The following is a 12,391-nucleotide window of genomic DNA, read 5'->3' as shown; positions in this document are numbered from 1 at the left end:
GTTCCTCCTCCAAGTCCTTCATAAAATATTGTAATCACCAAGAGTAGTGTCCGGCTCTGTAAAATAAGTTTCCACATATTGCTATAGAGAGAATAATATTAACACAAATCAAATCTGCTGATGTATTCTGAAGTGCGCCATCACACTACAGCCAAGTCCTCTACTCGAATCGTTTTTACTTCCCCACCTCAGCATGTTTTGCGAGGCGGTTTCCTTGGCACGTCTTGTCAAAGCAGAGATCGTGTGCCCTTTTTTAGGGATTCTCATTAATACGGATGTGGGTAACCCAATTGTGCCCGTTAGCATGTTTTCTCGATTAAAGGCGAGTCCCAAACGGTTACGGGGAGGGCTCCTGGTATTCAACCTCTTATAAAGAGACCAAGGCCTTACTCCTTTTTCCAACCTCAAACGAGTTCGCCCATCGCCTCGAGTTCCAACACCCTTGGCTTCAGATTCCAGGCGCTTCGGACCTTCGACAATGTCCGGTTCCGACCTTCAAGGCCGATGGATGCCCTCCTCCGTCACGGAGGAGGATCTGCTAAAGTTGAGAGAGGCTAAGTACCTGACCGCCAAAATTCCGCATAGGTTTCCTGCTCAAGGGCAAGCTATTCCCAATCCCCAGCCCGGTGAGAGCGTAGTGTTCATGTCTCACTTCCTTCGGGGGTTAGGCTTCCCGATGGATCCCTTCGTGAGGGGGCTGCTGTTCTATTACGGGATGGAATTTCATGACTTAGCTCCGGAGTCCATCCTCCAAATTTCCTCATTCATCGTTGTGTGTGAAGCATTCCTCCGCGTTAATCCTCACTTCGGTTTATGGCTCAAGACTTTTGGAGTGGAGCCGAAGATGATCGAGGGACGGCACGCAGAGTGCGGAGGTGCCGTCATAAGTAAGAATGTTGATGCTCCATGGCCCAAGGGCTTCTTTCAAGAGGAGCTCGGCTTGTGGCAACAAGAATGGTTCTATATCACCGCTCCCAGGAGCGCCAAGTGGGCGGCGCCTCCTGCCTTTCGCTTGGGTCCCCCATCACGGCTAGCGTCATGGGTCAATAAAGGATTGGATTGGGGTTTTCCGAAAGACGTGCCCCTGTTACAGGGCCGAATTAAAGATCTCTTGGAAGGAGACCTCAGTTTGGTCAAGGTGATGTAGGTCATGCTGATTCGCCGAATATTGCCCGGCAAACGTCGCCCCCTTCGCCTGTGGGAGTTTAATCCAGAGGGGCCGTGAGCTCTCCAAAATTTTATGGGCGCAACGCCCGCAGAGATGTATAAACTGTTCTTCGGATCACAAGAGATGTGTCCGGATTCAACCGAGGACGCAGGCTTAAGCTGCAATCGCCCGGATACTCAAGTAAGCAACCTTGTGCCCGTACCTTCCATCCGTATAATCATCATAAATTTGCCCCTAAAAGAGCCGTCTTTTTGGACAGGAGTGGACAGCGAAGGCGAAGCTGATTAGGTGTCCGGCTCCCCTTCCTGAAACCAGGCCGGATCCTGTGCTAGTCAGGATGCTGGAGATAATGCCTTTGGAGAGGGAGGACAAGGAAGCTGCGGCCTCCTCGAAGGAGGCTGCTCCGAAGGGAGGAACCAACAATTCCTCTCCTAAAGGGAAGAAGAGAGCCGCTTCTGACGACGCAGAAACCATGGCCTCAAAACGGGGGAGAAAATCCTCGCCAAAGGGTCCGACGCCAGGAAGTTCCTTGGCCGGACTACGCCCTCAAGGGGAACAACCCTCAAGCGAGCCGTAAGTGGAGAAAAGATTTTCCTTTTGAGGGATGAGAGAAATCCGTGATTTTGCATTTGAGAAGATTTAGCCGAAATTTTACCTTGTAGCTCGGACCTCGGCCCCTCGCAGCAGAGCTCGTCTTCGGGGGATCTTCTTCCGGAGATGATGGAGAGCGGGACACCTCCCCCTGCTGTGCTGTCCAGTGAGGCGGGCGACCCTGAGGTGTCGTCGCGGAGGGTTTCTCCGAATCCGGCAGGGATGGGAGGTGGCAGTGCGGCCCCCCGAAGTCCTCCGCGTCCGGTCTTCGAAAGAGGCCATAGGACAAGTCCGGCACCGTCTGGTGCTCGGCCGGAAGAACTAAAGATTCTGCTGGGGCGAGCTTCTTTCTCAGAAGAGCCTTGATGGGCACGGTGATTGAAAGGATTTCATTCGCAGAAAGCGGATTGCATGAGGCCGTCAAAATTTTACTGACGGGTTTTGAGGTACGTTAGATAATGTACACTTTTGTCAGTTGCGCATAAATAAGATGCGCCCTGTGTAGATAGTAGCCCCTGAGACTCTGCGTGTTGTCAAGAAATGATGACACGTAGAGGATCATAATCCCAGGTCTGAGATGTCGCCTTTGAATGTAGGTGGCGAGGTCTCCGGAATCAAACCGGACTAATGATTTGGCCAAACTAAAGCGGCAACTGGACGTGGCAGATGCCGACATCGCGCTTGTCTACAAGCGGCTTGATGAGGCTCAAGGTACGTAATTCTTCGGGCGGCATCAGGTAAGAGGAGCTTCATGCCAGTGTCTTACAATGTGTGTGCTTGATGCAGATGGTACTGCCGCCATGGAGAATCTTAGGGCAGAACTTGCCCGAGCTAAGGAGCAAGCCAGAAAAAGTGATGCGGCTGCCAAGAAGGCCCTTGAAGAGCTGAGAGCCGAACAGGCTGCTCGCTGCCGAAGCAAAGAGGAGATGGCCGAGATGGCCGAGAAGTTAAAGAGTGCTGCAGACCATTGTGAATTTCTTGGGAAAGAAGACCGGGCGAGACAAACGGATTTAGAAAAGGCCGTTGCCGATGCCAAGGACGCTCGCTCTGTGATGAGAGCTGCGAAAGAGGAGCTGTGTCAGGCCGAACAGATTGCGGCTAGAAAGCCCTTTATGCTGCGCAGGAAGTTTTGTGATCCGAAGTTTGCTCCGTTGGACCAGATGTGGAGTGTGAAGGACACCTATCTGGACTTGGCAACGAGTGCCGCTAATGCGACTGAACACTTTCAATGTCAGAAAGATTGCGAAGTGGAAGAGCTTTTCTGGTCGAAGTTTCGTAATCCAGAGCGTCCACTGGCAGTGGACGATCGTTTGGCTCAGTGGGCCGAACTGAATAGGTTGTCCGGACTCGCCATGAAGTACATCATGGATCATCTATGGCTGAGGAGATCGGAGCCGAAGAGTTATTTCAGCTTGGTGTAGCAATTTCTTGACGCGGTGCCGCATATAGATGCAATTAAGAGGTCAGCATGCATAGAGGGCGCTAGGATGGCTCTAGCCCGTGTTAAGACATACTGGGCAGAGATGGAGACCAGCGTTGTTGCGTCCCGACATTCGGACCAAAGCCGAGTACCTTCTGAGGACTATTTTCAGGAAGTTCTTGAAGGCGCTCGTGTAATAGAGACGTAGTGCCCGAAAGATGCTATGTTATGATAGCATATGTAATTATAAATTAATATTTTGATAAAGTGTAGTGGCTGATTTTATACTTGTGCCTCCAAGTATTGTAAACACCTTCTAATCGGCCGTTTTAAGATATATATATATATATATCTATATGTATAGAATCTGAAAGATGGCAGTCGTTGGCTTCAGCCCCCACGCACATAGTGCGGGGGTGCTCGCGGAAGACGCATTCTCACACTTAACCCAACGTCTTGGTCCTACAAAGGAGGTGATAGCGCAGCGGGCTAGGCAACCGGACTATAATGCTTTAACACTTTCACTTAGCCGTAGGAGTTTGAAAATGAGACTCTTTAGGTAGCTCCTTGGTGGCCACTGCGCTTGTCCGAATTCGGGGCGCGTATGTGCCTGACCGGGAAGCGGTCCTTCGTCAAGGTGGAGGAATCCGATAGATTCTGATCGGTCATCGAGTGGCTGACCAGTCTCATGCTACATCATGACAGTCAGTTTTCGGCTTTCTCTACTGAGGTGCTCGCACTGGCCGAACCGGGGGCACAATCGCAGTAGTTCTCCTGGTGCTACCTTAGCCGATAGAGCGGAACGTAAGGTAGCCGAACTCAGGAGTGGGGCAACCCAACATTTGACCAAAGACGGCAACCCAACATTTGACCAAAGACATGATTCGGAGCTGATGCATATAATGCCAAAACTCGCGACGCCGAACATTCCCTAAGGTGTTCGGTCTTTATGAGTGCGGGCCAAACAGCACTCTTTATTGAAAAAGCCCCTAGTGTCTAGGTACGTGCAAAAATTCTGACATGGCCACATGCCAAGACGCCAGCCTCCTCCTTGGTTATATTAGTAAGAAAAACCAGGGGATGTATAGCGACAAGAGACAGTAAAAAAGGTTTACGCAGGGTCTTAATCTAAAAAGAATCCTTTAGGACGGGTCCCTACTGCACATCTGCGCCTGTGTCTCCGTTGTGCCGTATCCTGGATGGGCGCCGCACGACGTTCATCTGTAAAAGAGAGGAACTGAGTTGAAAAACGGGTTGTGCCAAAAAATGTAAAATAAGCAAAGTATAAAGTAAGATATGTAAGGTTGAGCTTTATTGTCTCTTATTTGTGTATGCGTGGAGCCCCTTGTGCGGGGGTATATGGCTTCTAGGCCTGCATCAATGATGATTTTGCACCGAACTCGTCTATCCGCGTTCATGGTCTTTAAATGACCTATTTTGAAGTTTTTTGGCCGGTGAAGCCATTTTGCTGTGGGGCTGTTAAAGCGGCCGCACTATCCTCCGCTTGGGGAGGCGCACTTTAGTGCTTCCCCATCAAAGAGATGATGCCTCATGGACCGGGCATCTTAAGCGTAAGAGATGCATAATGTGGTATTGCATTAAATCGAGCGAAAGCTTCACGTCCCAGTAGTGCTTGATAGCGACTTGAGAACGGGACGATGTGGAAGGTCAGCTTTTCGCGGCGGAGGTTATCGGCAGAGCCGAATGTGAATGTGAGCCGAAGAAAACCCGTGCAATGGGTGTCCGGGCCAGGTATTACCCCTTGAAAGGAGGTTTTGCTGCGATGGATTCTTGCTGGGTTTATCCCCATGTGCTGTATTGTATCCTGATATATCAGGTTTAGTCCGCTGCCGCCGTCCATAAGGACATTTGAAAACTTAAGTCCGCCAATTATTGGATCAAGGATCAAGGCAGTCCATCCTACATTCCAGGTATTCCTAGAATAATCTAGCTGATCGAAGGTGATCGGTTTTGACAACCAGTGGCAGGATCCTTTGGGGATGGGTCGTGTGGTGCGTACCTTTACGGGCACCGCACGTTTTGTTATGTGAAGTGAGTTCACTATTTTTACTTCTTGTGGGAAGTTCTTTTGTTTCCTGGTGCTCTGCTGTTGGGGTTCGTCCTCGGCTTCGCTTGGTGTGTCGAGCCCCTTGTGTTCGGCATTGAGTCTGCCGGATTGTTTGAAGACCCAACATTCTCTGTGGGTATGGTTAGCAGGCTTCCCAGGAGTACTGTGTATCTGACATATCCTGTCCAGGATTTTATTTAAGCTGGATGGATCGTCCCTGTTATTCTGGGGTCGATTTTTCCTGATTTTGTCGTGAGCCTTTGAATCCGGCATTGACTGCCGTGCTCTTCGGACTTTTGTCCTTAGTCCGGCGATGGTCTTTGTTGCATCGCGGTCTTCCGTTTTCATCCCTGGTTTCGGATGTACTTGGGTCACTGGGGCTGCACCTTGCCAACCAGCTGTCCTCCCCTGCACAAAAGCGGGTCATGAGGCTTGTTAGTGCGGCCATTGTTCTTGGCTTTTCTTGGCCGAGGTGTCTGGCGAGCCATTCGTCTCGGATGTTATGTCTAAAAGCTGCTAAGGCTTCGGCGTCTGCACAGTCGACTATCTGATTCTTTTTAGTGAGGAATCTATTCCAAAATTGCCGAGCTGATTCTCCGGGTTGTTGAGTTGTGTGACTAAGGTCGTCTGCATCCGGGGGCGGACATAGGTCCCTTGAAAGTTTGCTCGGAAAGCATCGTCGAGCTCTTCCCAGCTTCCAATTGAGTTTTCGGGAAGGCTTTTAAGCCAATGCCGGGCTGGCCCTTTAAGCATAAGGGGTAGATATTTTATGGCGTGGAGATCATCTCCTCTAGCCATGTGAATGTGGAGGATATAATCCTCGATCCAGACTCCAGGGTCTGTTGTTCCATCGTATTCCTCTATGTTTATGGGTTTGAATCCCTCTGGGAATTCATAGTCTAGGACCTCATCGGTAAAACACAGGGGGTGTGCGGCACCCCTGTATTTGGGTATGCCGGATTCTGATGATGGCTTCGTAGCGTTGCTTACGAGAGCTTGCTTTCTTGGCCCATAAATTGACCTGACTGGGCCATGATGCGAATCCTTAGGAGGGTCCCATGCCGATTTAGGTGCGGCGCTACTTGTTGCCTTATGGGGTCGTCTATCCGACCGTGTGGCTTTTTCATTTTTTGAATACGAGGGCTCTGAGGCCTCTTTGTCGAATTCAGGCAGTAGCTTTCTTTTCGGATGGCTTTTAGTGCGGCGACTGTCGCCGTACTTATCTGTGGCATTGATTACCTTGCTCCATCTGATCCGGAGTGCATCTTCCGCTGTTTTTAGCTTCCGCTTCTGCTTTTTTAGGCTGCGTGCAGTTGCAACGAGCCTGTCATGGAGATTCTTCTTCTTCATAGGTTTATTTGGCGTGCGGTCGTTTGGAATGCCGTTTTTGCCGTGGGAGGGATGTTCGGTTTTTCTATCCGTGTTGCCCTATTCGGACGGTTGCTCTAAGGCCTGTTCGTCGTCGACCGGCTCGTCCTGCTCTATGACTGGGTTTTTGTCGAGGCGGGGCTTGGGCCGGCGTTTGCGCCGACGCCTTGATTGCGTTTTGCGGGGTCGATCACTCATCCTATCCCCTTTTTCCTCGTTGTCGTTTCCCTTAGGGGTGTCCACCATGTACACATCGTGAGATGGGGTGGCTGTCCAATGCCCTATGGGCGTTGGTTCGTCGATATCTCCTCCATCGTCATCCATGCTCTCGATGTCCTCGGAGCCGAAGTCAGGCATGTCGGTTAGATCGTCGACAGTGGCTACGAAGTGGGTGGTGGGTGGGTTTTGAATTTCCTCACCGTCCGTATCCCACCCTTGCTGACCGTAGTCCAGCCAGGGATCTCCTGATAAAGAGAGAGACTTAAGAGAATTCAGGATGTCGCCGAAAGGCGAATGCTGAAAGATGTCTGCTGCGGTGAACTCCATTACCGGCGCCCACTCGGATTCGATTCGCAGGGGCGCGGGGGGCTCAGAGTTCGAAGAGGAATCCGGCTCCTCAGAGGCACGGGCCATGCGGAGTGCGGGGCTGGAATTCGGCTCAATCGCCTTTGAGATCGCAGCGCCTGAGACAGCGTCCAACCGCTGATCCTCGATCGGTGCACTAGGTTCCGAATCAATGGTCGAAACCAATGCATGTGCGGCCTCCAAGACGTTGTTCGGCGGCAGAGCTATATCATGCCCATCGAGACAGTGCGGCACGCTAGGCTGTGGCTCGAATCCGTCGAAGATCAAGTCTCCGCGGATGTCAGCCGTGTAGTTTAGGCTTCCAAACCTGACCTGATGGACAGGGGCGTAGCTTCCGATCTGCTCAAGGTGGCCAAGCGAATTGACCCGCAGTGCGAAGCCGCCGAAGACGAAGATCTATCCGGGGGGAAAGTCTCACCCTGGACCGCATCGTTGTGGATGATCGAAGGAGCCATCGGGCCTAAAGGCGATGACACAGAGGAACTCTCAATGAAAGCACCAATGTCGGTGTCAAAACCGGCGGATCTCGGGTAGGGGGTCCCGAACTGTGCGTCTAGGCCGGATGGTAACAGGAGACTGGGGACACTTTGTTTTACCCAGATTCGGGCCCTCTCGATGGAGGTAAAACCCTACTCCAGCTTGATTAATATTGAAGATATCGGTAGTACAAGAGTAGATTTACTTTGTGTATGGAGTTTATCCTCTACGGGCTAAAACCCTCTGGTTTATATAGACACCGGATAGGTTTAGGGTTACACAGAGTCAGTTACAATGGTAGGAGATCTTGAATATCGCATCGCCAAGCTTGCCTTCCACGCCAAGGAAAGTCCCATCCGGACACGGGACGAAGTCTTCAATCTTATATCTTCATAGTCCAGGAGTCCGGCTGAAGGTATAGTCCGGCTATCCGAACACCCCCTAATCCTGGACTCCCTCAGGGACCGTTACCTCTTCGGAGAAGATCCACCTTGGATTCAAGACCCCTTCATGGGAAAACCCCTCAAGACCTCCTCATAGAGAAGAACTGGTTACCTTTGTATCGTCCTTTCTTGATCATGGATCTTGTATCTCTTTGTATTTCGAGGATCTAGCATATGTGTAACCTAATCTATTTGGTTTGAGTGATTCTCTTGTGTTTACCTTCGTGGTTTCCCCTTTGTGTTCTTCGTGTTCATCATGGGATCGGCTCCTTTCATGAAAGATCGGCCATCTAGGGTTCCACCCTACATCATTGTTTTTGTCGTAGAGGTGCGACACGTGCAGCCGGCGGTGGTGGTGGAAAACACGAAAGCAATTCAGTAAACTTGTTATCGAGCTTCGTTTCGAACATCTTCTCCATGCCATCTATCTTCTCCATGGCCTCTTCAAATCTGTTTAACACATCTTGCACATGTCCACTCATTATTTGCTGAAACTTATCATGAAGCTCCTTGTTTGTGAAGTTCTCCTAGTCAATCTCGTCGGCTTGTGATCCTGCCATGGTTAGCAGCAATAGAAACACACAAGAATATGGTCCTATAGACTGCTAACAAGTGGTGGTGTCACAAATCTGTCAAGCAAATCTCAAATTCTTACTAGTTCTTACCCAACAGTAGGCGGTGATCGGCAACCCTTGTAGTCAAAACTCTCAAAGCTTGGATAGAGCGAGTACCAGGGAGAGTCAAACACATGACGTAGATGTATGTGGAGCTAGGAAGGCTTATAATATGGTAGCAAGAAGGGTTAGCAATAATCAATTCAGAGATGTAAAGTTCAATATACGCTCAACGACGGTACTGTGCTGGTCCTTGGCAAGACCGTACTAGAGACTTGATCCTAGAACACGAACGAAATCATGGCGTGACACATAAAAAAGGGAGGAGCACTCTCTGATTTTTTTCCCTTTTTGCACTTCTTTCCTCTTTTTCTTGCTCCATGACAATTTTTTTCAAAAAAGTCTACAAATGGTCTAAAAACTGCGTAGCCAGAATTTTCCAGACTTAGTTTTTTTTAAACTGGAATTATTTTTCTTCTGCGGGTGGCACGGATATTAGGGAATCCTACTCTGTCGTGACTCGGAGTATGGCGTGATCTGGAAACCAAACATAAATACACAAATACTGGACTCGGACTAGTGGCGGAGATGAAACCGATGGAAACTCAGACTGCTGGCGGATATATGTAGGGCGGTGTCACACGGACTGGTGGCGAATTTGTAATGGAGGTGGACTCAGATTATCGTGATGGCGGTGGATATGTGGTATATGGCAGCGGCAATGCCAATGGTGGTATATGGCAGCGGTGATGATGATGGTAGTATATGGCAGCAGTGACGATGATGGTGGTATATGGCAACGGTGATGATGATGATGCGGCGGCGGCGTAACAACTTGTGAACAGAACTCGAAACTCTAAAGGACTAGACACTAAGACCAGCAACTAGACACGACGATGCAATAGCAAATTCAACAATGCAAAACCCTAAAAAGATTATGCAAAGGCTCAGATTGGTTTGAATATGATGAACTAACCCTAATTTTTTTGGCTTTTTTTCATGGACTGTAGGTATGAAGAACAAACTCGATCTAAACTACGAAAAACTGTAAAATCTCACCGAGCAACCTAGAAATCTGATACCACTTGATAGAGGTGAAGGTGACCCGATGTTTTGATGAGATGGTGGCTATCGTTTTCTGTGGGAGTCGACCATGACGATCTGACTACGAACGTGCGAGACGTTGCGCCTTAGCAATCGCTAAACCAACTTCCGAGGGGTTATTGACCATGCCAGAGCACGATCAACCTAACCACGAGGGTTTGTTTCCTACCAGCAAATGAAGAACAAGCAAGAAACTGAGATTGCAATCTGGATATTGCGAATATAAGATGAAAGCTTTAGTGATGAAGGTGGGGTTCTATCACGTCTTTGTCTGGTCGTTGAACACAAACGAAGTACGCGAAGTTGCAGCTATGGCGAACTTTTAATCTAATCAAAACCCAAAGTCTAAACGATGCCCTAAGGGCTGTATATATGGAGGGGAGAGGGGGGAATTTCGTGGCCCTTGGAGGAGGGGTGCGAAACCAACCCTAACTCTTGTTTCCCCACACATACGAACTCTAAAAACAACCTATAATCAAGTATTTCCAAATTACATGGGCTTGGCCCAAAAATAAGGTGACGCACCAGCTAGAATAGCCTCTGGACGAAATTTATGAAGTGGCATCTTGTATATTTCGTCCAAGGCTTCATGCACTCATTATGGTGGCTTCAAAGCCCTGGAATCATCACTTGTAACTCCCTTCTTGTTCCCCTTGCGCATGCCATCATCTCCATGCTTGAACTGGCCCCGAGGTTCATCTTTCTTGTCCAAGCTAGGCCCTTCATTTCTAAGGAAAACAAATGTATCCAATTTAGGCAACATCATATTCTCATGAACATTAGAATCATTACCAAGAAATGGAAGCACCTAGTAATTCAATTGGCATGCGCGAGCTATAGTAATTGGTCTAGTATGTATAGCAGCAGGGGCTGTGGGTGTAACAATGGTATTGATGTTCTCATCACCGGATATCCGGCGCCACCAACCAGAAGAAGACCAGAGAGAGACAGACGCCAGGTGAGTCTACAGCGGCCAGACATCCGGCTGACCCCCGGTCATCTGGCGCCCCAGGATGGGACGGACATCCGGCACCTGCCTAGAAATCTGGCGCAGGCTATCCAGAGAGCACCAAGACCAGCCCCGCTAGCCCGAACATCCGGCTCCTCACGAAGGCCAGGACATCCGGCTCCGCCTGTCTGCGCACAGTGAAGGGCCGAGGCCCATGTACCCCTTTGCCCACATAGACTATGTATACTCCTCCTCCTCCCTCTTTCTAGGGTTAGCAATGTGATAGATCATATTAGAGATAGAGCTTTGCTCATCCAATTGGTTACTTCTCTGTTGGAGTCCACGACCTCTTCGGAGAAGATCCCCCAAACGGATTCAAGACCCCTTTACGGGAAGAACCCCCTCAAGACCTCCTCACGGAGAAGAACCAATTACCTTTGTACCGTCCCTTATTGATCGTGGATCTTGTATCTCCTTTTGTGTTTCGAGGATCTAGCATATGTGTGACCGTATCTTGGTGGTTTGAGTGATTTTTTCGTGTTTCCCTTCATGATTTCTCCTCGTGTTCTTCGTGTTCATCGCGGGATCCGCTCCTTTCGTGAAAGATCGGCCATCTAGGGTTGCACCCTACATCATACTAGAATGAAGCATGGTAATTGGTTGATCAACATCATGAAAGCAATCAATGTCAAGAATGTCCACTAGTGGGACTAGAGTATCACCGTCACCTATGTTACCTTTGTTATTCCACTCATGTAGTGTAGTCGAGGTGGCAAAGATCAAATGGTGGTCATCTTTATCTTGATGGAACCATGTGGGGGTCCATCATATTCCACCATGGCGATCGTCTTGTCCAAAGGGAGGACGAAGTCGTCGTGAATCGAAGCTTCAAATGAGAAGACACAATATAGGTAGAGGTTAAGTTGTTAGAAATCAAAGTGGCCTCACATGCCCTAGCAACTATCACACTATCTTTATGTGGTGGTTGATAACCCACAAGTATAGGGGATCGCAACAGTTTTCGAGGGTAGAGTATTCAACCCAAATTTATTGATTCGACACAAGGGGAGCCAAAGAATATTCTCAAGTATTAGCAGCTGAGTTTTCAATTCAACCACACCTGGAAACTTATTATCTGCAGCAAATTATTTAGTAGCAAAGTAATATGATAGTAGTGGTAACAGTAGCAAAAGGTAACGATAGAAAAAGTAGCATTTTTGGTATTTTGTAGTGATTATAGCAATAGCAACAGAAAAGTAAATAAGCGAAGAACAATATATGGAAAGCTCGTAGGCAATGGATCGGTGATGGAGAATTACGCCGGATGCGGTTCATCATGTAACAGTCATAACCTAGGGTGACACAGAACTAGCTCCAATTCATCAATGTAATGTAGGCATGTATTCCGAATATAGTCATATGTGCTTATGGAAAATAACTTGCATGACATCTTTTGTCCTACCCTCCCGTGGCAGCGGGGTCCTAGCGGAAACTAAGGGATATTAAGGCCTCCTTTTAATAGATTACCTGACCAAAGCATTAACACATAGTGAATACATGAACTCCTCAAACTACGGTCATCACCGGTAAGTATCCCGATTATT

Source organism: Triticum urartu, chromosome 7 (genome assembly GCF_003073215.2).
Source record: "Triticum urartu cultivar G1812 chromosome 7, Tu2.1, whole genome shotgun sequence".
Taxonomy (NCBI): domain Eukaryota; kingdom Viridiplantae; phylum Streptophyta; class Magnoliopsida; order Poales; family Poaceae; genus Triticum; species Triticum urartu.
The sequence above is the reverse complement of the archived record's forward strand: the minus strand, read 5'-3'. Positions refer to the sequence as shown.